General features: G+C 37.5%; 1 long non-coding RNA gene across 1 annotated transcript; it reads right to left on the bottom strand.

Moving 5' to 3' along the window:
- Window positions 1–569: 569 nt before the first annotated feature.
- LOC121242124 lies at window positions 570–24885 on the bottom strand. Its single transcript, XR_005935894.1, has 3 exons — window positions 24844–24885; window positions 24780–24782; window positions 570–678 (listed from the first exon to the last, which is right to left on the bottom strand). It is a non-coding gene; the product is annotated as an uncharacterized LOC121242124 (long non-coding RNA).
- Between the last annotated feature and the right edge of the window lie 231 nt (window positions 24886–25116).

The raw sequence follows: 25116 nt of genomic DNA on the forward strand, positions 1-25116 counted from the left end.
ACAAAATCAATATTTTTTTGTCTATAGAAAAAGCTGACACTTTGCTCAAATTTACAAATTTCGAAAGTGAGAATATTTTATTCAAGTTAAACGTAACTGAGGAGCCACTAGTGGCAATTGCTACATATATTAACATAGTTCAATTTGTTGAAGTGTGATGGACAGATTCGATGTCAATTGGCATGTTTGCTATGATAAAAATTAACTAAAAACTATACTTATTTTGAAGAATAGAAAACTATTATATTTGGTGATTCAAGTAAAACTAAAATTCTTGGAAGTGGTGAGGTCGAGTTGAAATTCACTTTTAGACATATATTGATGCTCAAATATGTGTTATATACACTTTCAATGAAGAAGAAATTTTTCTAATGATTATAATAGAAATTAAATCTAATGATTATCAAGATTGAACTAATTGTTTGTGACATTATTAACAAGCTATCACTTTCGTAAAGCAAGTTTCAAAAATCTATACATCACAAACAAAAAAAGATTTTGTTGGCAACCTTAATTAAGGGGGTTGTCTGCCCTGCGTGGGCGAGTAATCACTCTTCCCAAGTTAAAGGAATAAGGTTTCGTTTGGTAATTAAAATCATATCAACTCATCTCAACTCATAATTACAATTTTTTTAAATTTCAATACAAAATATAATAAATAATTCAACTTTTTCAAATCTCAAAATAATAATAATATTAAAAAATAATATTTTAACAATATTTTATCATCTAAACTCAACTCAACTCAACTCAATTCAACATCCAAACACAACCTATGAATTAAGGACTCCTTTCACAAAATCAAGATTTTTTTGTCTATAGAAAAAGCTGACACTTTGCTCAAATTTGCAAGTTTCGAAAGTGAGAATATTTTATTCAAGTTAAACGTAACTGAGGAGCCACTAGTGGCAATTATTACATACATTAACATAGTTCAATTTGTTGAAGTGTGATGGACTGATTCGATGTCAATTGGCATGTTTGTTATGATAAAAATTAACTAAAAACTATATTCATTTTGAAGAACAGAAAACTATTATATTTGGTGATTCAAGTAAAACTAAGGTTTTTGAAAGTGGTGAGGTCGAGTTGAAATTCACTTTTAGACATATATTGATGCTCAAATATGTGTTATATACACTTTCAATGAAGAAGAACTTTTTCTATTTTATTTTTTGCTCAAATTCTATGAGGAAGAATTTGATATCTTATTTTCACTCAATAAGATTGGCTTGAAACAAATTATGAAATCTAATTAATACGTAATTACCAAAAAGGGAATTTTTATGGGCAATGGTTATACTTGTGATAGAATGTTTGAATTGAATATTAAGAATAAAGCATGTGATGTTCTTGTTTATAAGTTTTTTCTTTAAATTTTTTGCATGCACGTTTATGTCATATTAATAGTAGATATGTTGCAATCACGAGTAGTTTAAGATTAATTCTCAAATTAACAAAAGATTTTCAAAAATGTAAAAATTTGTAGTCAAGCAAAAAAAAAATATATAAAACGGCCTCATAAATGTGTTGAAAATAGATATTAAACTGTTATATTTAATTCACATCCATCTTTGTAAAATTAAAGGAAATTTAACTTGTAGAGAAAATAGATATTTTATCACCTTTATTGCTGATTTTTCAAAATAAGGTTATATTTATTTATTAAAAAACAAAAGTGATGCTTTTGAGAAATTTAAAGAATTCCTCATAAAGTTGAGAATCAATTTGATAGAAAAATTAAAAGATTTAAAAATGATATAGACTAGAAGTATGATTCAAATGAATTCAACAAATAATTTTTGAATCAAGTGATGCAATTTTTTGTGAAGAAAAATCTCCTTTTAAATCTAAAAGTAGTGGGGTCAATAATCTAAACAAAATATTTTTTTTAAAAAACTAGTTATTCTACTAAATAATATCAAGAAAATTGTGAATTAAGAGGATTAAGAGAGTTACTACAATCAAATAAGATTTTGATTCCGACCATTTTGTTTATAATATTGAGGAAAGTCCGAATATTTTATAAGAAACTTTAGTATCACCTAATTTTGTGTTTTGGAAAGAGGTTGAGATAGATTACTAGTTTCCAATAAAAACTAGAAATTAGTTGAATTATCATGAAGTTATTAAACCATAGATTGTAAATGGATCCTTTAAAAAAACTTAATACAAATGGAACAATTGAGAAATTCAGGACTAGGCTTGTCGTAAAAGGTTTCAAATAAAAAGCTAACCTAATTTTTTTGACACATTTTCTCTAGTTACAAGAATAATGTTCGTTAAATTATTGATTATCGTTGTAGTAATCTATAATTTAAATTTTCAACAAATATCAGAACAAACAAAAACTATTTTTGCACCTTAAAGTTTGGAAAAGCTTGCAAGAGGCCCTGCAAGCCATCCAAGTATTAGAAGATATGCTAAAAGCTTTCATCTTGGATCTATAGGAAAATTGGATCATCTATATTTATTGATGGACTTTGCCTAAAGCAACAATTTTCATTCAAGTATAAGCATGGCACCAGATGTCGAAATCAACATATAGGGATGGAGTTGAAGTACTCTCGGACAAAAAATTATTCAAAGGATAAGTAAAATGGCCATACTAATGAGAGTATGATTAAAGATAATGTAGACCCATCAAATGAGTAATGGGGTTTGTAAGGGGATTCCCCACCCCCCAAGTCCCAACGGGCATGAAAATAACAATTAAAAGAATTAGAACTGAGAGCCCAACCCAAAACGAATAAAGTCTCTAACCTGGCCCATGGGAAGGCTCCTTTGGACGCAACCTGCATGAGGGAACGTCCTGCAGGAGATGAGACTCATCGACCTAGAAACCCCTTGAGTAGTGTCAAGCTCTTGAGTGCTTACCCGTATAATGGGCATAATATACGGGGAACCCTCAATCCTCTGACAGGAAGGGCATCAACGAACCACCTAGGATGCCAACTGGGAAAGGGGAATCAGAAAACCACGCTGCATTAATGGCACCACTATTCGAGCTACACGTCACATTAATGACGTTGTCGCATAGCCACGCCGCATTAAATAACTTTGACAAAAGGAACAGTACGAAGAACACGGACTTCATGGGGGCAGACACGATCTGTCCCCCAGACTTATGGTATAAATAGCAAGTCTCAAGTATGAGAAACTCTCTTTAATCCCTAAATTCTTTCGCTTACTTACAAACATCCAGGAGAATTTATTAACTTTGGCATCAGAGACTTTCGGCCCCAAGGCCGCCCTCCCGTAGTTGTCTTCCTCCATATCTTTTGCAAGCCCATTCTTGAAGACCTGATTTGTCAGAGCCTGACCCAAAGGCGTGCGAAACACGACGTTAATAGTGTCACCGTCTGTGGGATACTTGTGGATCTTACTTGTATTTCACATGCCTACAAGAACTCGTTCTAGACAACTCAGAAGAGACACGGGAGAAGCCATGGAAGCAAGATTAAAAAACATAGAGGAGTGGGTGACGAAGTTAACTGACAAGGTGCAAACACTTCGTAAAGAAAACGAGGAACTTAGAAAACCTCAATAGATGTAGGATGAGGAAGCTAAATCCATCGATAATGAACATATGGGGTCCCGAAACACATTGGGTGGACCAAATAGGGAGGAGGAGGAGAAGAACATGCAAGACGAGCTTCGTAGTCTTAAAGTTAAATATGAGGAGATAGCAAGGAAGATGGGTACGTCATCATCAGTGGACCAACTGCTCACAAGCACTGGTCTACCCTACATGGAGGAGGTGATGGTTGTGCCCTTACCACCAAAGTTCAGGGTCCCAGCAATGGAAATGTATGACGGAGGAAGGGACCCTCTTGAGCACCTGGAAACTTTCAGGGCTCATATGACACTGCATGACTTCCTAGGCGAGGTGGCATGAAGATCATTCCCGATGACCCTGAAGTGGCGACACGTATATGGTTTGGGTCTCTGGCGCCTGGATCCGTACACATTTTTGGTGAGCTAGACATATTGTTTCTAACTCAGTTCATGTCGAGTCGGAGGAGGCGACTCCCTGCAGCTTACCTCCTCACCACCAAACAGGGGAGGACGAAAGCCTAAAGTCCTACCTAGCCCAGTTCAACAATGAGCGCATGACTACTAATGACCAAGACGAGAAGATAACATTGGCGGTGCTTCTAGGTGGGGTTTGGCCGCGATCCCAATTTATGGCCAAACTGGCAATGAAAATTCCCGTGACGTTGCGGGGGTTCATGGATCAAGCTGACAACTTCATCAATGCAAATGACACTTTTTGGGCCCTAACGGAGCCAAGAAGGAATGAGCTGGAGCAAGCAGAGAAGAGGACGAAGGCCCCAGCTAAGGCTAAGGCCCATGAGAAGCTGAATAAGAGTTCCTAAGACAAGAGGTAGGAGGAAGTTCCGATAAGGGGACCGGGACCTCGGTTCAACCAGCCTACATTCACCATCTAAGAGGCCGACACTTTTGCTGCCCGAAGAGAGGATGACCAGGGTATAGCACGCTGCTATTGCACATACCACAAGTCCACCTCACATAACACCGAAGATTGCTTCTCCCAGCAAAGGAGGACAACGCTACCCCCCGGCCCGAAGAGTGGAGCAAGAAAGAAGGGAAGGTCGAGAGAATGAAGCAAGGACCAAGTCGATGGCGCAAGTGGGAAGACAGCCCCGGCAGTGACCACCAACGTAGGGGCCATAGCAAGATAGTCCTCGCTCACCACCGCTGGGGGACCTCCACTCGGAGAAATCTGAACCATAGCAGGAGGATTTGCGAGTAGGGGTGTTTCCTCCTCAAGCAGAAAAGCACACACTAGGCGGGCCCGATACCAAGTGTTGTGTAACGTTGTGAAAACATACACACCAACGATAGTAAATAAAGTAAAAACAATCACAATCAAGTACACGATGCACAATATACGTGGTTCGGAAAGTTATCTAAATCCACAGAGCTATAGAAATCTTATTAACTAGAGGAGATTACAATCACTCAACTTAACTTACACTCTCTAAGACTTTTTGCTCTCTCACACAATATGCACACACTAGACAATTGTTCTCTCTCAAAATATGTTGAAAGTGGTACAAAACAAGTCAAATATGACATATATATAGCAAATGTCGCTGGAAACCCTAATCTGGTAAAATTTGAGTTATTCGCTCAAGCGAAGTGTCGAGCACACATCGAGCGAATGACCAAATCAATATTGGCTCGAGAGGGGTGACGAGCGGGATTCAAGCGAATATTAGGGTTTGTGTCTTGCTCGAGTTCACTGTCGCACGTGACTCCAGCAAACTCACAAGTTGAGCTTCGCTCGAGCCCACTATTGAGCGCATGTCAAGCGAACTCACAGGTTGAGTTTCACTCGAATGCACATCAAGCAAACACTCTGTTTCTCGATTTTCAGCTCCAAAACCAGTCTCCACGTACACCTCAACAATTTTCTACTAGGAGATTGTGTCTCCACATGCCAGTCACTGTCTCCAACCAAACCCTATCATCTCTACAACTCACTGCTCCCGTCTTCAAGCCAAAAGACGCACTGAAGTCAAGCCCAACTTTAGTTTTCCACGTACATCACCCTTAGTTAGCACATTCACAGGGCAACTCACAACTCTCACTGTACCAGGAGTATCCGGTCTCGAACCGATCTTGGCAACCTTAGCCAACTTTCCCAAGCTTTCATGAGGAACGACAAAGCTGACTCCCTTTGACTTCCTCACATGTTTCGAGCGATCAAGCCTGCCCCTTTTCACTCTTGTATTTATCTGCACATCACTAGACCCTAATACTAAATACAATGAGTTAGATCTCTTACCATGCGCTAAGACCAGCACACCCTTAGTGATTTTTCAAATTCTTCCAGAGAATGCTACTGCATAACCTCTGTCATCAAGTTGTCTCATAGAGATCAGGTTTTTTCTTCAAATATAGAATGTGTTTGACTTGTTGTAAAGTCCACACGCCCCTATTTGGAAGTGTGATGCACACATCACCTACTCTCACTATATCTAGTGCCTCTTCATTAGCCGCACACATCTTCCTAAAATCACAAACAACATAATTCTGCATGATTTTCCAATGTGAGGTGCTATGAAACCAAGTCCCTGAATCCAACACCCAATCATCAATCGGATTGTGCACTGTAGGAAGTAAGGCATCATGAATTTCTTCTGCCACTACATTCACCGCATCATCCTCATCACTTTCCTATTTTTTCAGTTTTTCTTGATGTGGTCCGTCTTGCCACAACTCCACATGTGGCGCCCCCAATCCCCCTTATATAAATACACAGGGATCGAGACGCCAGGATGGTGACAACACGGTCACACATCCCAACGAAGTGCCAGTGTGTGTACATGCAACAGTGTACAAATAAAATAACGCAGCGGATAGTCAAATAAGTACCAGAATTTAAATACAAATATTTAAACAATTTATCTTAAAAAAAATAAATATACAGTCATCCCAAATATAATACAAAAGGTAAATACATAAACTGATAAAAACACATAACTCACTAAACAGGAGCAATCCCAGATCACTCCTCCAACGGAGCCAAGCTAAGGCTCGTCATCATCATCTGCATCAAAATCTGCGATACCATAAAATGGTACCACAGGTAAGTATAAACCAAACAACTCTCGGGATAAAAATACATTAATGCAACCAACAATATAGCAAAATACATTTAGCCATAAAATATCATTTTTTCCCAGAAAAATGATTATTTCCAACACACGCCAAAAATCCCATTTTGGCCCAAAATAACCGTAAAACATTTTCTCATAAAATAATTCACACAAACAATCCATTTATCGGACACTGTAGGCGGGAATCGCAGGCGGGACTCTACCACCGTCCCTGCTTACCACCATCCCTACCCCGTGCACCGTAGGCGGGAATCACAGGCGGGACACAACCACCATCCCTGCTTACCACCATCCCTAACGCGTGCACCGTAGGCGGGAATCACAGGCGGGACTCTACCACCATCCCTGCTTACCACCATCCCTACAGTTCCTTTACACACAATAAATACTTAACAGAGCACTGTAGGCGGGAATCACAGGCGGGACACAACCACCATCCCTGCTTACCACCATCCTACAGTCTCTTTTCCTTTTACTCACATGAAAATCCAAATCCAATAAATACATAAACATGTATGCAATACACGAAAACCCAGTTTTCTTTACAAACATGATCATGCATGCAATATGCGATGTACGTGAACAAGTCATAACCAACAACCACAATTCACAATGCAAACAAACACAACTCCGTCCACAATCCATCCGACCCCGAAACTCCTCGGACTCAGTCCGGCAAAACAACCCAATTCACAGATAATATGCGTTAGTGCAAAAATATATTTAAATCACGAAAGTTCTTTAAGGAAAATACTTACAGTGCAATATAATAATTTTCGGAGGATCTCGAAGTTGCAAGTGGTGATTTCTGAGCAACACCACAGTGTAAAATACACTGTGGCCGTGGGTCACAGATACCCACTTTTCAACGAGGACAAACGAAGACCCAAGATTGATAGGGTAGGACCTAGGGAGGTCGGTGAAGCCAATGGTGGTGGTGGTTTGCCGTGGGTGGCGGCGGAATGGGCGGTAGAAGACCAAAATGCCCAAATCGGAAATGTAGTTGGTGGAGCTTCACCGGTGACGGATCGGAGGTGGGGTTGGGTCCAATGGGTTGCCAAGAGGTCGGGGATGAAGTGGTAGGAAGATGGTGGCCAATGGTGGTGCGACGGCGGCGCAACGGCGGAAGGAGTGCCGCGGCTTCGAAGAGCTACTGGTGGTTAACGGCGGCACGGATGGAGGTGAGGTTGGTGGGGTGAGGTCGCCGGCGGCTGGGGAAGCTAATGGGCTGGGCGGTGAGGGCCACCGCCGGCTCACGGCGGCGCTGGCGTGAAGGTGGCCCGCGGCTTCGTGGGGGACGTGTGGGCTACCGGCGGCGAGGTAGGGCTGAGGTTTGGGAGGTGAGGTCGCCGGAGGGAGGGGGAGCTGGTCGGCTGGGCGGTGTCGCGCACGGCGGCGCGACGGCGGCGCTGGGAGGAGACGAAGGAAACGGGCGGAGGAGAGGAGAGAGAGAGATCGCGCGGGAAGGAGAGGAAAATAAGGAAGAAAAAGAAAAGAAAGAAAAGAAAAAGGAAGGAAAGAAAAAAAAGAGGGAAAAGAAATGAGGTCCAATCCTTATAACTTGGGTCACAAAAAAGATCCAACGGAGACGATTTTAAAACCACAAGTTAAATAAAATAATTTAAACGTAATGGTAAAGTCAAATTAAAATAATTAAATCCCACGGTAATTAATTTAAATATTAAAAGCAATTTAAATGCATAATAATAAATAAATATTTGGAAAGCACAAAAAAATAATTTTCACCAAATAAAAATCATAGAAATAAACTTACTAAAAATCCAACCAATTTTAAAATAAGAGGATAAATTTTTGAACAATAAAAATAATCCTTCAGTAAAAATACACTGAAATACGGGGTGTTACACCACACTTCTTCACATAACTCTCTCTAGCTTTCCTTTGGTGTTCTTGAGAGCAAAGCATTCAAAGTGTGAGAAAGAGTGCAAACCGAGCAACTTGAGTGAGGTCTTGGAGTGAGTTAAATTTTGAGAGCTCAAGGACAACGACTTTTATAAGTATTCTTGTCTTAACTCTTGTTGGGTGTTAGATTAATATGTTAGGCCTTGATGTATGGCACAAGAATGATGATTTTATTGATTTATAAAAGGTTTTACTCAAGGTGTTGCGTATCAGTTCAAATTTAGAGTTTTGATTGAATAAATTGTTTTGGGATGAAATTTTAACCATGGCGTGTCTTGATATAATTTTATATATTTTCCTAATGTCTTGGGAGATTTATTGAAGGTTTAAATTTGAGGAAAATAGCATGTCATGATAGGTTTATAAATCCATATCTTGTGTTGATCATCTAAGTATGCAGTTTGCACTTGTATGAGAATCATCTTGGTATATCATGTTCTATTTCTTCATGGATGGCCTTATAAACCTTTAGGAACTAATTATCATCATGTTAGGCATTGAAATGCATGATTTCTTTAGGCTTTAAAACTTACATTGATAAAGAGATATTAGAAACATCATGCATACACACGGTTTGAAGATTTTTTTAATGATTTGGTGTTATTCAATGTCTAAGTGTTGGGGTGAACATGTGTAGTATTATTTTAAGTTGTAAACATGTTCCAAGATCAATTTTATGGATTTATGCTTAATGGAATTGGATCACACATGCATGCATAAAAGCTATAGGTTTAAAATCACAAAATGGTCACCAAGTTACATGCCACAGGTTGGATATTTTGACATAGTAGTGTGATTTTTGAATTTCTAAAGTCATATATGGATTTAGAACATAGAAAATATGGGGTTTGTGAAGTTTGGTGAATCTTAGGGCCAAAATGCAAATAGTAGAAATTTAAGGCTTTAGTGACAATTTTGCAAAGTATAGGGATAATTTTGTAAATATTGATTGGTGAACCCTTTTTATTATGAATATCTTCCTTAAATGTACAAATCCTAACTTAGAATAATTTTAATTATAACCGCACCAATTCTCTAAACTTTCGGAAAGTTTGTAAGTTAGCTTCTAATTTACTCTTAGATAATTTATTTGTGATTCTTATATAAGAGTCACATTCATATTATAAATGTAATTTTGAGTATGAAACATCATATGATATATTATTGAGTATTTGATTACTTGCTACGTGACATGTGAGATTTTCACCATTTTAGCATATTGTATATAAATGTAATTTTTCATGAAACTTATTACATATGCACATGTCATGAACTACATTTTGTTCAAATATTGCATGAAAATAAATTTTGTCACGACTCCAAAGGCTAGGATAAGAAATTATCCTAGTGGAACTCATTTGTCTATTTTGGAGTGAGTAAAATGGAGTAATAACCCTTGAATTGACAAAGAACCTTCAACGGGTTTCAAATTGATTCTTTTTAAAGAATACTAGAGCAGAATCGTATATGGCACCTAATGCTTGTGGGTGCATACATTATGATGTTATGTTATGATAAAATATTATGACCAATGCATTGGATTACGATGTTTGCAGGCAAAGACATAGTGTCAACATGAGCTGTATTTTGGTCATCGGCAAGTACTCACAATGCATAATGGAGAGATGTGATGATACCATATGTTATGTTATGTTAATGATGGTTTTAAAAACAATGAAATGTTTTGTTTTTTAAAGCAATGAGGTATGAAATGTTCTATTTTGAAATGTTAAGTTTTTGAAATGAGAAAGTGAAAAATGTTCTCTGAAAGAAAATGTATATTAAATTTTTTTTGAGAAATGTTGAGGAATCTAGATGGAGACAAATATGGATTTTTCTGCATAACATGCATCTCATGTTTATTATTAATCATGCATATCTTATCTATGTGCAAATTAATTGTTTAACTTGGTAAGACTCAAGTAAATCTCACTCTTGTGGACCTACTACCATTCTCCCTAAAATGATAGAAGTTGTGTCAGGACTAGCATTTGACAAATAAGATAAACCATTGGCTTCAGATGGTTGAGGAGAAGCTTGATCTGGAGAGGAGGCTAGACTTGATTTTAACTTTTGTAGCAATGGCTCTATATACTCTAGAGCGGATGTGAGAGTTAGTCTGATTATGTAAATTTTGTTTTATGGAGATTCTATCTCCCACGTTATGTTGAACTCAAGTGGACCTCCTAAGTGAGGAAGTACCTATTTATAGTTTATAAATCATTGGGGTGTTTAGTTCATTCTGGCATTAATTATTTTTATCACCCTTATTTTCGCTACGATTATTGCATATTGCTAGTTGCATACTAGGATGTATTGCATATTAACTGTCATAAATGAGAGTATGTAACCTTGTGTTGCATGTCCTGACATTTCAAGTCTCCATTCCATCCCAAGCAGGGTTTGGGGGCGTCACAAAGCCTACCCTGGGAAGTAACAACCAAAACATTAGAGACCCCTGCCATTGAAGTCGAAATCTGTAAAGTAAGATCGGGAGCTTCAGAATGGGCACTTGACGTGATAAAATACCTAACTACTGGAAAGTTCCCCAATGAAAAGTGGGAGGTGAGAAAGGTGAAGAGCAAAGCAACACACTTCACTCTTATAGATGGGGTATTATATAAATGAGGCTTATCCACGCCTCTCTTAAGATGCATCTTGTTAGATAAAGCACAATACATGATGGCAGCAATACACAAAGGTACATGTGAAGAAATCACTCTGGCGGGAGAGCCCTCACGGGGAAATTCATGAGAGTTGGTTATTACTGGCCGCATGCTCTCAAGGATGCAAAAGAGTTTGTTATAAAATTTGCAAGATGTCAACTATATGTACCGGTACTTCATTACCCGCCAGAAAAGCTAATGTTGATCACATCACCTTGGCCCTTTGCATAATGGAGAGTCAACATTGTTGGCCCCATGCCCCTAGGCAAAGGTGGGGTGAAGTTTGTCATTGTTATCGTAAATTATTTCATAAAATGGGTGGAAGTAGAAACCTTGGTGACGATCACGACTAATGGAGTCACCAAATAGTTATAAAAAGCCGTCGTATGTCGATTTGGCATTCCTTGAAGCATAATTTCAAATAATGGGTGATAGTTCAATTCTAATCACTATCGTGATTTTTGCACCGAGTTAGGAATCAAGGTTAAATAAACCTATTCGGGTCACCTCCAAGCTAACGGACAAGTTGAGGCAACCAACAAAACCTTGTTTGAAACTTTGAAGAAGACATTGGTAGACAAAAAAGGAACTTGGGTGGAAGAACTGCTAGGGGTCTTATGGTGTATATAATTACCACAGAATGGGAGAAACCCTTTTTGCCTTGACCTATGGAAGTGAAGCAGTAATACCAACATGGAATGCCAAACCATAGAGTCCGACATTATGACAAAGAATCTAATGATAAAAAGCTGAAATAACATCTTGACCTATTGAAGGAAAGAATGGAAGAAGTTGAAACACAGACGACGACTAATAAAAGGAAAGCTTAACACTACTTTAACATAAAGGTTAAGCCTAGATCATTCAAAGTTGGGGACTTAACCTTAAAGGAAGCGGGGGCAACAACTAAAGGAGAAGGGAAACTCAGTCCTCGATGGGAAGGATCATATGTGGTTACAGCTAGCCATCGACCATGATCATATCGCCTTAAGGATGTAGAGGGAAATGAGCTACCTTATCCCTGGAATGCTGAGCACCTGAGGAAATATTTTGTTAAAAATTTATTGTGTAAATTCTAAACTGCGAATAAAATTATCTCCTTTCCAGATATAGTTTCTTATGACATGAAGTTGTCTCATTTCTAAACGTTAACTCACAAAAGTCGAGTGCCCTAGCACTTACATTTGGTGATTAAAGGATAATGAAACTCCCTTGAGTGCATCACTTCTCGCCGACAAAGCCGAGTGCCCTCGCACTCGCATTTGGCGATTAAAGAATGATGACACTCCTTTGAGTGTCTCACTCTTTGCCTATTGTCGAGGTTGAGCACATCTCTCCCCTAGCATGAAAGCTGAGTACCCTCACACTAGCACTCAATGATCAAATAAAGAATCCATTCATCCATTCATATAGGTAAGACTAGTTCCTTTCACCACAACTAACATGATCCAAGCAGATGCATCAAAAAGAATCTAAACAAAATCGAGCAAAGTCTAGATTAGGGGAGATAATGCAACTACAAGTGTAGAAAGATGTCAACAAAACTGTTCAAAAAGAATAAAGCAATTACAAGGAAAAGGAAGAAACTAAAGGTTCCAAGTTGGATGAGAAAGGCATCGAACATCACATCCCTACCCAAAAAATAAATAAATTGGAAGGAGGCATGGTCTGGACTGATGGTCTTCAAGTTCAGGCACCTTAAGTCCATATGAGGATGCCCCAACAGATGATCCTTCGACTTTTGAAACCAAGTTTATAACTAAAGGACCAAGCTCTATTGTGAACACACCTAAACATCATAAGTTGCGGAAGAAGGCAGGCAACCTTTTCATGAGAAGACATTAACTCGAATTCCAATTCGGCAACTCGTTGATCACTAGACGTAAATTTTCCCTCATTGAATCATTCTCCCTAGAGAAGCCCTGAGTTGTATATACTTTTGGTTGTTCTCCTTGAGATCTTTGTTGGCCGCAGCATACTAAACATTAAGTCGACCCATCTCACCCTTAAGGCAGTCAAAATCCATACTAAGCTTCCGGCGAGATTCGTCTGCTTGAGCCACCATGTTTGATTATTCATCGCAATGCTGCTTTGCCTCTTCTAACTCCTTCTCTAGGCAATTGATCCGTTCTCACTTGGTATCACACTTCTTTTCCAATATTCTGGCCTTAAAATCTCCTAAAATCTCTCCAAGTCTTGTTGGAGATCAACCATGTCATCCCAAAGCACGACGACATCGTCCTCCAGTGTATAGGAGTAGGACTTAAGTGGGAGTAGGCCTCCTCCAACTCATTCCTCTCCGCCCTAACCTCTAAAACAACTTGGCGGGACTTGTTTACAAAAGTACGTAAGGATTGGACCTCCTCCTCTAATTGAGCCTGGTGATCCACAATCCAGGTAGCATGCAAATCAACCTCCTAGTATACAAAAACTGGCAGGTTATAAAGCGAGAAGGAGAGGAAAAGCACTAGCAGGAATAAGTAGACTTATAGAGGTAGGAAGTTCTCAAGCTTGTGTGCAGTTTCACGAGCAGATTCATCCTTGGTGTCATTGGCTCATAGGGTAGACTGTGAGGGACGAGGTCTAGGCAAACTTAAAAAATTGGGCTCCTCGCCCAAAAAAGAAGACCTTGAGCCACCTACGCTCCCAAATCGACATGGTGAAAAGGTCGAAGGAGGTTGTGACAAAAGGGTTGCACCAGCCAAAACTGCATACCCCCTTTCCTCGAGTTGCTCGACATCACTTGATGACAAAACTTGGGCTGTAGTCCGTTCTAGATCCACTGGTGAAAGAATCTATCCCCTCAATAGCCAAGTACTAAAAGGTGGGGAAGGTATAGAAACTCGACCCCAGGTATGGTCAACACTTGAAGGATCTTCATGAGACAAACCCTGAGGGTCAACTGGGAGGTCGAGAGTTTCCTCGCCAGAAATAGTAAAAGGAATAAAATGTGGGGAACCGACTCTCCACCTACATCACCCACAAAAATGTCACAGGTGAACTGGGAAGACGTTTCCCCTCCAATCTTGTGCGCCTCAACACTATCTTCGGGCACCAAGGGTGTCTCTCCTATATCTTTAAAGGGTACTCCAAGAAAAGAACCCTAAAAACTATTTGGCATGGACTCGAGAAATGTTGAGTCCAATGCCATGTTAATGTCTTCCTCCTCTTTACCGGAAGTCTTAACTAGGCGGTCAAAATTGGATAGAGGCTTTCTCCTCCCCTTCGCCTTCCTCTGAGCTTGAATCAAACCCCTAAAAATGCTACAATCTTTAATCTAGATATTTTATATCCTTCAGAACTCGAACCAGACCGAACTCAACAAAGTGAGTTCTCTTCCTCAATCCGGTTGATTGCCTTGCTTGTATAGTGTCACAGTTGTTGATTCGCAATCAATTGAATAAAAAGAAGGCTCCTTTTTCATTTTGTCTCACACTAGCAGTTGAGATCTAAAAATCATAAGTCACGATCTAACATTGAATGAACTACTTTGTTAGCGCCATTTCTCCTCAGAAAGCTTTAAACTGACGACAAGATTTACTTTCTTTTCTTTGGCAGGATGGGTTGATGTTCAGTGGCTCCAATCTTGAATGGGTGTAGAATGGAACAAGCTCGCATGCTCTAGTTGTAGCTCGGTTAAGGCTGAGATCCTTCCCCAAGAGTTGTAGACTAGGCACATACGGGGTGCCCGCCTATGAGCAACTTATCTTGCATTCTAGTGAGTTCCGTTCACTTCCCATTTGCCTGGATTTAGCGAGCAGTTGGTTGATCATAGCTTCTTATCTGATTGCTAGTGAAGTCGATAGTTCTCATTAGTAAGGGAATCGATACTTAAGTGTGATTTTATTTATAGCACGAGTATCTATGCACATCCTCCATGAGCCATCCCTCTTTGGTGAATAAGCGAGTAAGTGATAGAGCGTAGAGAGAGGAGGGGATCCGAGTGTGCTTGTAGTGAATTCTTTAATGTGTAACCCAGCACCACGTAGGACTACCGGCATCTTTGGGCTCACGGAACCAGCTGATCTCAAATTGAGGGAAAAACCGTTCTCGAAGAAGCATGACCATCCAGTTGAATCTCGTTACATTGAGGACTAGTAAACTTGAATAGCAAAGAAAATCGAATTTACTAGCTAGAGTCTGCCTGCATAGGAGAGAACCCTGCATGTCCAGCTCCTCACTCTGGTCACCATTCTCTCTACTAAGGCAGAGCAACCCGATTTCTTAAGCCTTGAGGAAATAGTGGAAACCCTCATGAAGGTAATACTGCATCAAGGGTGTCAACCGCTAGATGTGTTGGATGGGAGCATATGTACATGCACAGAGAATCTAGTGCATAACCAAATAGCTGAGGATTTCCAACAAAGGAGCTTGGGAGTCATAGAAGATGCAAGAGCAAAGGCTTGTGAAAGGGGGCTCAAGCTGATAGAAGTCACCACTCCCAGTCTCGATTCCAATCACGCTCAATGTCAGCAACTGGAAACAAGTAGGCCGAACCTACCCCAGGCCTCATTGGCCCTCTCGAATCCTTTTAGGCTTCTTTAGACAACCATTGCCGTCTTGGTCTAGCGATTCCTGTAAATAAATATGTTCTACGTCCCCTGTTAGAATGGGTCATGTCCCGTACTCTATTTATCGGTCATAACTGGATCAATTGCTTTGTCGGAACTCTTCCCTTGCTTGCTTCATCTTGCCTATAATTCGATAGTATGGCATTCTTTCTTTAGTAACAAGATGTAGTAACAAGGCTTGTTCAAACAAAAGAGGTACGGAGGTCAATGGACTATTTATTTGAAAGCGCGACTTCCATCGGGGAATACTTTTTAAAGGAACGGGAGCTAAAGAACTGAACACATTTCCAAGATCATCTCATGGCTATTGATACAAAGACTGGTCAAGTCTCTATATTCCTAATTTGGTCTCGTTTAATTGTGCCAATTCAAGTTCAAGAACTCGACTTCCGGTAAAAGATTCACACTAAGATTAGAGAAAAAAAGAAATCTAGAGAGAGAAAGGCTTTCTAGAAAGAAGCTACTTCTTCATTCAACTGTAAGCAGAGGAAAGAGCTTATCTTATCTTATTAAACTGAGGAAGGAAAAGCGAGCTACTCTTAAATCTACTAAGAGTTACGCAAAGGTTTGCCACCACTAAGAAGTGTACAACATGCGATAGATTTTGTTCCTGGATCTGCCTTACCAAACTTGGCTGCATACCAAATGCCTCTCTGCAGCGTGCTGAAATGAAAAGACAAGTTGAAGACTTAATTGCAAAAGGATTAGTGCTTGAAAGTAAAAGCCTATGTGCTTTCCTGTTATAAGAGAGTGGCCTGCCTCTCTTCCTTCCTTTGGTAAGTACTAGAGTAGTAGATGCGCTCTTGGAGAGGAGATTGGGTTAACAATGCCTGCTGGGAAGCCTGAACTTCAGGTTGTTAAGCCTACAGCCACTGAAAAGCAGATTGCAAAGTTGCATAATAGCAGTGTTGGCAGTGTCCTTTCACTCGCAAGACGAAGGGAAGAAAAAGACTTAGACTTAACCCAGAGAAGAAAGACTGGCAACAAAGACTCGCTACTTTCGATTAACTTGTCACTACTTCCAACTGCCCCCTTCTTGATGTCAACTCCCGATTCTAGCCTCAGGAGAAGTGGGGGAAGGAGAGGAACTCACAACATCTATTTATGACAAAGCAATTGCAATTAAGTCATTTGAACCTACTTTCGAAAAAATCATCAGCAATGGATGAGCCGGCAACATGCAAGCTCAAGGGAAACAAAGCTGGGTTTCAAACCTCATACCAAGAGAAAGACGTACCTTATTTTTAAATTTATCTTATAAAATTATATTAATTTATATTAACTTTTGTTTTATTAAAAAAATTGTGGCTCACGTATTTACTTAGGCATAAAGCCAAGAATAGGCTTGGTGTGCAATAGTGCGGCATCATGAATATGAGTACATGGCAAGGCAACTCTTGCATGACATTCCTCTGATGTGAGAAAGACGATCCCTTAACTACAATAAGTAACTAGATTTATGTGTAGCTCCTTCATGTTCCCCCTGATCCCCCTCCTCCTTCAACTCGTTCTAGGCATGAGATGTATTTGTAGAAGAGAAATGATTCGTATAAGTTTTGAATAGACAAATCTTATGCAAATTCTTGTAAAAAGGTAGGCCTCATCTTGAAAAAAGTGTAAAAAAATCATTCTTTATTAGTGTGACCCACTTTTTTATAAAAAACTTATATGAGGCTTATCTATTTGGTACTTGTACCTAATATTAGTTATTTGAGGAATAAAAGAATGTGTACTCTTGAGAGATATGAAAATGAAAAATGGATATTCAAAATAAGTACTTGCTTGAGACTTGCCTGTGCTAAGCCCCAGGGAGCAATAGGAGCCTCTTTTTGCTATGAGGTATATGGACTGGACATGAGAGATTTTTGTCAATTCTTTTTTTCTTATTTTTACTTTTAAATATGAGTATATAGCAAGACAAACGTTGATGCCTTGCCTATAAAAGGATGCACTCTTGTTGTGTAGAAAGGACCTAAGGAATTTAGTAAAAGTTAGAAAGGAAGATCTGCGTAAAAGAAAGAAAGATAAGTAACGAAAGGGAGGGAAATGTCAAGGGAGAAAGAGAGGTGGAAAAGAAATATAAGACAAAGAAGGAGAAAGAGAGGTCTGAGAATAAATATAAGACAAAGAAAGGGAGAGAAGAAAAATGATGACAAAGAAATGAAGAAAAAGAGAGAAAAATAAGAGAGGGAAAGAGAAGAAAGAGAAAATTTATACTGGTATAAGTAAGGAATTGTGTCAGTTCTTAAACAAACTTATGAAGCATTTGTTGTTTATGAAGCCTTTGTTCATTTATTAATTGTTATTTTGTACCTACGACTAAGGTCCCGTTTGGATAGTAAGATGAGATGAAATAGTTTTAGATGAAAGTTGAAAGTTAAATAAAATATTGTTAAAATATTATTTTTTATATTATTATTGTTTTGTGATTTGAAAAAATTGAATTGTTTATTATATTTTGTGTGAAAATTTGAAAAAGTTGTAAGGATGAGATGAGATGAAACCATTTCTATATCCAAACGAGGCCTAACTATTTATTTGTTATTTTGGCACCTATTTTCTCGACTAACTTTTTATTATTATATCATGCTAACAATTAATTGTTATTTGATTAACCATCTATTATTAGTTTTATCTTGGCACCCATGATTAATCATTTATTTATTAATAATTATTTTGGAATCATAATTAATTGTTTAATTAATATTTTTATTAATTTGATTCTTAATTAATTATTAGCTGTCATTTCAACATTTGTCTACTATTTATATAATTAATTGAAATGATTAAATTAGTATGCTTAATTAATTATTACTTGTTCAAATGGTATTGTTTTAGACTTGTCCTTATAACAAGCTAATGGAATTGTGAACACAATGTTGATCAATTTTTATGATTAAAATACCTAACCAAAGATGTTTGAATCCTGAGATTGGTACCATATATGATTTTGAATAGTTCAATGCATCCAATGGTTGGTGTAGTCCTTGGTGGATGCATACCTTGTGGCCATAAGAGACAATACGGGGTGCATAACTCACTTGGAGAGGAACCACGCGTGCAATTTACAGTTAACAATAAATAATAATAAATTTGAAAATTTGGGATAATGCTAGATGAAGATGAAAATTAGTATGCTGATAATGTTGTATTCTTCGACATTCTCTTTTTGTGATCATGGCTCATTTATGCATATTTGGTTTTTGGTATAAGTCGGGATGAAATGAGCATGTTAATAATTGTTGCATTTATTGGTATCGTATTTTTATTGGATCACAACTCATTATAATTTTAATATGAAAATAAGTTTGATAATAATTTCTATATTTGTTGGTATCCATTCTATTCAATGAATGTTCATTTCTATATATTCAATATCTATTTGCTCGATTAGAAAAAAAAATATATCTATTTGCTCATTGTTATATGTTTGTTATTATCTGGGCACTATTACCTTCTCATTATAATATGCTCACCTGTTCATGTAACACCCCGCCAAATCATACCAAGAAACTATGAGAATAATGAGACTTTGGCCATGATGATTTAGAGACATAGTTAGGTGAGGATATGAATTTTATTGGATTTTTGACATCTAGAACCATGAATTGGCCAAGTGACCTTCACCATCTTTCTAGTTAGGATTTGTTTTGGAGATCATTGGTGCAATAAAAATTTAATGGAAAATATATGTCAAGGAACCAATAGGAAAGTGGCATGAAGAGGATTTGTCATCTTAATGGGCTTGAAGATGAACCCACAACATGTTGTGGATCATAGCTAGATATGAAATGGGCTTAGGCATGGAAAAGTTAAAAGGATCAAACTCTTGAGGAAAAAGTCTAGAATGGGCCCAAAGTAAAGCCCAAGGTAAGGCCCAAAACAAAGTCCAAAGTTGAGGCCCAACTTAGTGACTAAAAGAGCCCAAGGTGAGGCCCAATTTGAAGCCCAAAACTAGGCCCAACCAAATGGACCAAGGCCCATTAAGGAAATCCCAACACAAGGCCCAAAAACAAGGCCTACTTAGGAGGAAACTTGGGGCAAAAGATTGAGCCCAACTTGGAGATCAAACTTAAGCTTCACTCTTACACTCACAACACCTATGCATGGAAATGAATAGCTTGACCGAAACAAGTGGCACCCTCAACTCGAACTTGGTTGAAAAGTTTCTTACACTATCATGACACAAAAACTTAAATTATATTTGACAACCTTTAGCCTAGAAGACAAAACCAACTCAAACCCTTCCTAACACCATTCTTAGCTGAGTAGCACACTTGGCATCAAAACTTGATTTCTCTTCCTTCCATCTGCCACCAAGCCGTCACCCTCTCAAATTAGAACTCAACACATGTTACCCTAATCAAGGAAGAAGGACCAACTCATGTCATGACCTCTAGCAACATGTCAAACCCATGCACTTCACTAAAAAATGCCATTGAGTGCAATCGGGTGTCTCTCAAATGAAGCCATCGGTTTGAGTCAATATGAATGGAAGTATTTGATGAAAGATGAGCCCTAATATAGAGTCATTGATGGGAGAACCAAACTTAGCATAAAGGCCTAAGATGCATCATTATACACATGCAAAAGAGGAAACAAAATCACCTAGCATCTAGTCGAGCATCGTCATGGACATGCCTACAAGCTCTCTTCTATTCACACACCATCACCTTTGTCTCCAAGAAAAGATTGAAGTTACAAGGCATTTAGTCATTACTTGACACATAACCCCTTACTTGGCCACAAGATTTGGAAGGAAAATTGAATAGAGGATGGAAGAAGCCAAATGGCTCTTCTCGGCCACCAACACTTCACTCACCTCCCTTCCACCTCTTTCACCAAGAAGCGAAGTGTCTCTCACCCTCATCTCTTCTTTCCACAAGAAAAAAACACTTATGCACCTACTAAGCCCTTAGACCTGAACTAGCTAAGAGAAACAATTGGTTTTAGGCAATGGTTTTGAAACTTGAAGGGAATCAAATCATGACTTAGCTATTCTCATGGGAATTTGTTCAAACTTAAGAAAACTTACACCCCTACGCTCCACACACTCAGTTAGCCTACATCCTTAGGTAGACAAGAGATTTCCCTAACTGCACATAAGAAAACAAAAGAGAGCATCATCATAACTCCCTAGCCGATTACACCATGATGAACTTATGTGTGATTTTTCGGATGAACCGTGTTATACTTTGCTTCTTGTATGGTTTTCTTCTCCTTATGAATCCTATAAATAGCACTCTTCATTCCCCACTTCCATTCATGCCACTTTCAAGATTATTTGAGCTTTAGTGAGAGAACCTCCATAAACATTAAGTAGGCGAGAAACTGAGCACCCTTACAAGAGAATTGGTTGTGAGTGAACCCAAAACTTTGAATTTGGTAAGTGATTCTGTTATGAATTTTTGTTAGAGGATAAATCAACATGTTAAGTCTTGATTCAAGTTATAAAGCTGAGTTTTGATCGGATTTTAGTATTGATAAACCGATCAAAAGCATACTTGGTTAAGATTTGATGTTTGATGGAATAAGCTTGTGTTAATCTTAGAATATGATCATGACATGCTTAGATATGAAGTTATAAGCTTAGATAAGGTCTTGTAATGATAGTTAAGAGTTGATATTTAGAGAAAGATCACATGCCATATTAGATCTTAAATTGATATCTTGAGTTAATCCTCAAGCATGTTTCGGCTTCTACTAGATTAAGAGTTTGATTGTGATATTTTGACTAAATTTCCTATAATAGGTCTTGAAAGCATTTAGAAATATGATATCATCATGATGAGAAGGGTATACATGATTTTAAGGATTTCAAATGTTATATGTCAAAGATAAGTTAGATACATCATTATTGAGTACTCGATTTTAGGAATGTATGGTAGTTTGGTGTTATCCATCATGTAGAAGTTAGTATACTCATTTGTTAATTAAATCTAATTTACTAGCATGATAACTACATATAATTTGATGAATAGTTGGGTGTTAACTTTCAGATTTTCCAAGAAGTGCATTTAGAACATAAGCTTAAAATCAAATGCAGTGAAAAGTTGGCAACATACATGTTTGGGAGGAATTTGGGACTACTGAGTGAGTTTTGATTATAAATCTCAGCAAGTTAACAACCAACTTAAATAGCAGTATACAGATGTATGCAAGATAGTAAATAATGCTGATGTGAACATGAATGAGAGTGACATGACTTGGCAAATAGCATGACATGTGCTGACCTAACTTGGAAACTAACATGGACTGAACTGACGTGAATTGAACATGAACTGACTTGAACTGAATATGAACTTGGAATCTTGTTTAACAATAAACATGGTTAATTAAACATGAGCTGTGGATGCTACACAAGTCCTTTAAAGTGGTGTGCTCATGTCGGTACCGCATCACATCGCAGACATTTACGCCAACTGTGAGTACATCAATATACTGAAATGAAAATGTGGTTGGCACCATCAACATTTGTGCCTAACTTTACTATTTAGGTCCCATTTGGAGCCTGTTAATCTTTACCTTATCAACCCGAAGAATTTTGCACCAATTTAAGCACTCCATCATGAACAATGAAGTCCCACTAAGATAATACCCAATCCTAACACATGTGGTCGTGATAAAAATAAAAGACTATTGACTTGAAAATACTATTTTTGAGACATACTCTATGCGTGTGACATGACATGACACAAAATAAATGATCGTATGATAGATGACATGGTATAACATGACGTGACATGTGTAACAATTTGCATGGCATGGCATAACATATCATATACATGATATGCGCTAGAAATTAGTCATAGCATAATATAACATAATGTGTAATAGATAAATATGTACTTGGAAATAAATCATAGCAGGGAATAATAACTATAACAGATAAGCATTTACTTAGAAATAAATTATAGCATGGTATAACAGGACGTTTCTAATCAGCATAATAAACATAAATGATGGTTTCTTACCACCATACATACATAAATATCCTAAAAGTAACTTAGAGACTAACTTATAGTGATTAAGCGCGACGGCGTGAATTAATGTGAACTAAAAGGAGATATATCTAAGGGTTAGAAAGTTCTCACTGAAATATAAAATTCATTAACCTATGGTAAAATTTCTATTTTACCCATCTACTTGTGGGAAATGATCATTTTGCTCATAAATTAATGATTTTACATCCTAACTTCAAATCTTACCTCATGTATATTTTATCCTAAAATCAAATATCTAATCAGGAAAATTTAAAACACAACACAACCATAAGAACTATGCTTAAGCCGATTCACCTCAAAGGGCAAACTCTTGATTTTTGTTGCAATTCACTAAAACTTCAACTTTCATGCTTGAACCAATTTATGCAATACTTAAAAATCACATCCTATACTTTAAAATCATGCTAAGACAACAAAAATATACATACCATAAAAATCATAAACTCCTTATGTCAATAAACATGCCAAAATACTAAGTTTTGGTCAAATAGAACAAGTCCTTGATATTCTTGGTCTAACAATTTTCAAATCAACTCCAAGGACTCCAAAGTCTATATACACTCTTTCCATGTTTATAAATCAAACATAAATAATAACATGCTTGAACAAACAATAAAAAATACAAAAAAGCATCATCAAACCATTGACATGCTTATTGAGTCTAAAACTGAGTATTACATATTCTTGACTTAGATCAAATCATTAAATCCAAAATTTTCATGAAATAAACCTTCAATAAATAAAATCATATACTTCATATTCAAGTTTTAAACTTGATCTAAGCAATAAACTTAGGATCACATAGCAAAAATTCATAAAAGCACAAAGTAAACTCGTGAGCCTCAAGTTTGTGTCATAACCAAAACCTTTTCATGCATAAAAATTTATTCCATCAAGATCAAAACTAATATTCTACAAAAATGACTTCCTAGCACATATATCAAAGTCCTAAGAACAAATTATGTGAATATCAAGACCATAGGATCATGTTTCTACAATAAAAAATTATAACTTTCCCAAAACTGAAACTATTTTGACCCTTCTAGTTCTCAACTTTCCAAAATCATGTAAAACTCTCTATAAATACTATTAACATGCAACAAATCCAAACCTAAGTTTCATATTAACATGCTAAATTTTTACCATAAAAATATATAACCAATATTTCACCAAAACTCTCATAAAAAATCAAAGTTTCACACAAACATCCAGATTGTCCTCCAATATGACCTTTCCATGCTCAAACCAAGTTTTTACTAATCAAACCTCCATGAACAATTACACAAAATATATCAATGGAAACTATATGAGAATGGAAACAAAATATATGAGGAAAGTTTGAGATAATTGACTTAAAAAAGCTTCAAAGAAATCAAGAAAGAACAACTAGGAAAACTACTTAAAGACTCTCTCTCGGGTTCTCTCTAGAAAATGGATTGTGAATGCAAATCTAAAGTGTGGGAGGCAAGGGACGACTTATACAAAGTGTAGGGCTGACATAGGTGGCTGAATGACTTCTGGATGAGAGGTTGGAAGCAAAAGATGGGGGGACAAAGGGCTGCACAACTACTAGCAGCAGAAAAATCCTAGTCGAGTGAATGTCTATGATCTTGTAGCTTTTATGTCTTCAATCAAATGACTATTGTGGGCTGAAGTGAGTGGCGGTTTCAACCCTTTTATAGGCCTTGGGAGGGGAAGAAACTTCCTTAAAGAAGCCTCAGATGGTGGTGGCTTTTAGTGGGCCAAAGGTGAGCCTTACCGATGGGCTCAATTTTGGGGTTTCATAGGTTTCACTTTGGGGTTTTAGTGGGTTCAAGCCCAAATCTAAATTTTCTTGGTCCAATGTGATTTCCAAGATGTAATAGAGTGGTCAAGGGTGCATGAGTGAAAAATTGAGTGATTAATAACATGGAAAAGTGATTAATCCAAGTGATTAAACACTTAGGCCTCGTTTATTTTCATTACCTTCTCATTTTATCTCATCTAATCATTACAACTTTTTCAAATTTTCACACAAAATAAAATAAACAATTCAACTTTTTTAAATCTCAAAATAAAAATAATATTAAAAAAATATATTTTAATAATATTTTATTCAACTTTTAACTTTTATCTCAACTCTTCTCATCTCGTCTACGAAAACAAACGAAGCCTTAATCACCCCAGCCACAAAGGGTTGAAGTTGTGGTTTAGGGTTTAGCCATCATGAGAGTTTTAGGGTTTCAATTGAAATTCTATGGTTTGGGGTTTCAATAGGGTTAAAACCCTATTTTGGCTGGTAAAAAAATTTTTGATTGGATGA

This window comes from Juglans microcarpa x Juglans regia, chromosome 8D (assembly GCF_004785595.1).
Source record: "Juglans microcarpa x Juglans regia isolate MS1-56 chromosome 8D, Jm3101_v1.0, whole genome shotgun sequence".
NCBI classification, from domain to species: Eukaryota; Viridiplantae; Streptophyta; class Magnoliopsida; order Fagales; family Juglandaceae; genus Juglans; species Juglans microcarpa x Juglans regia.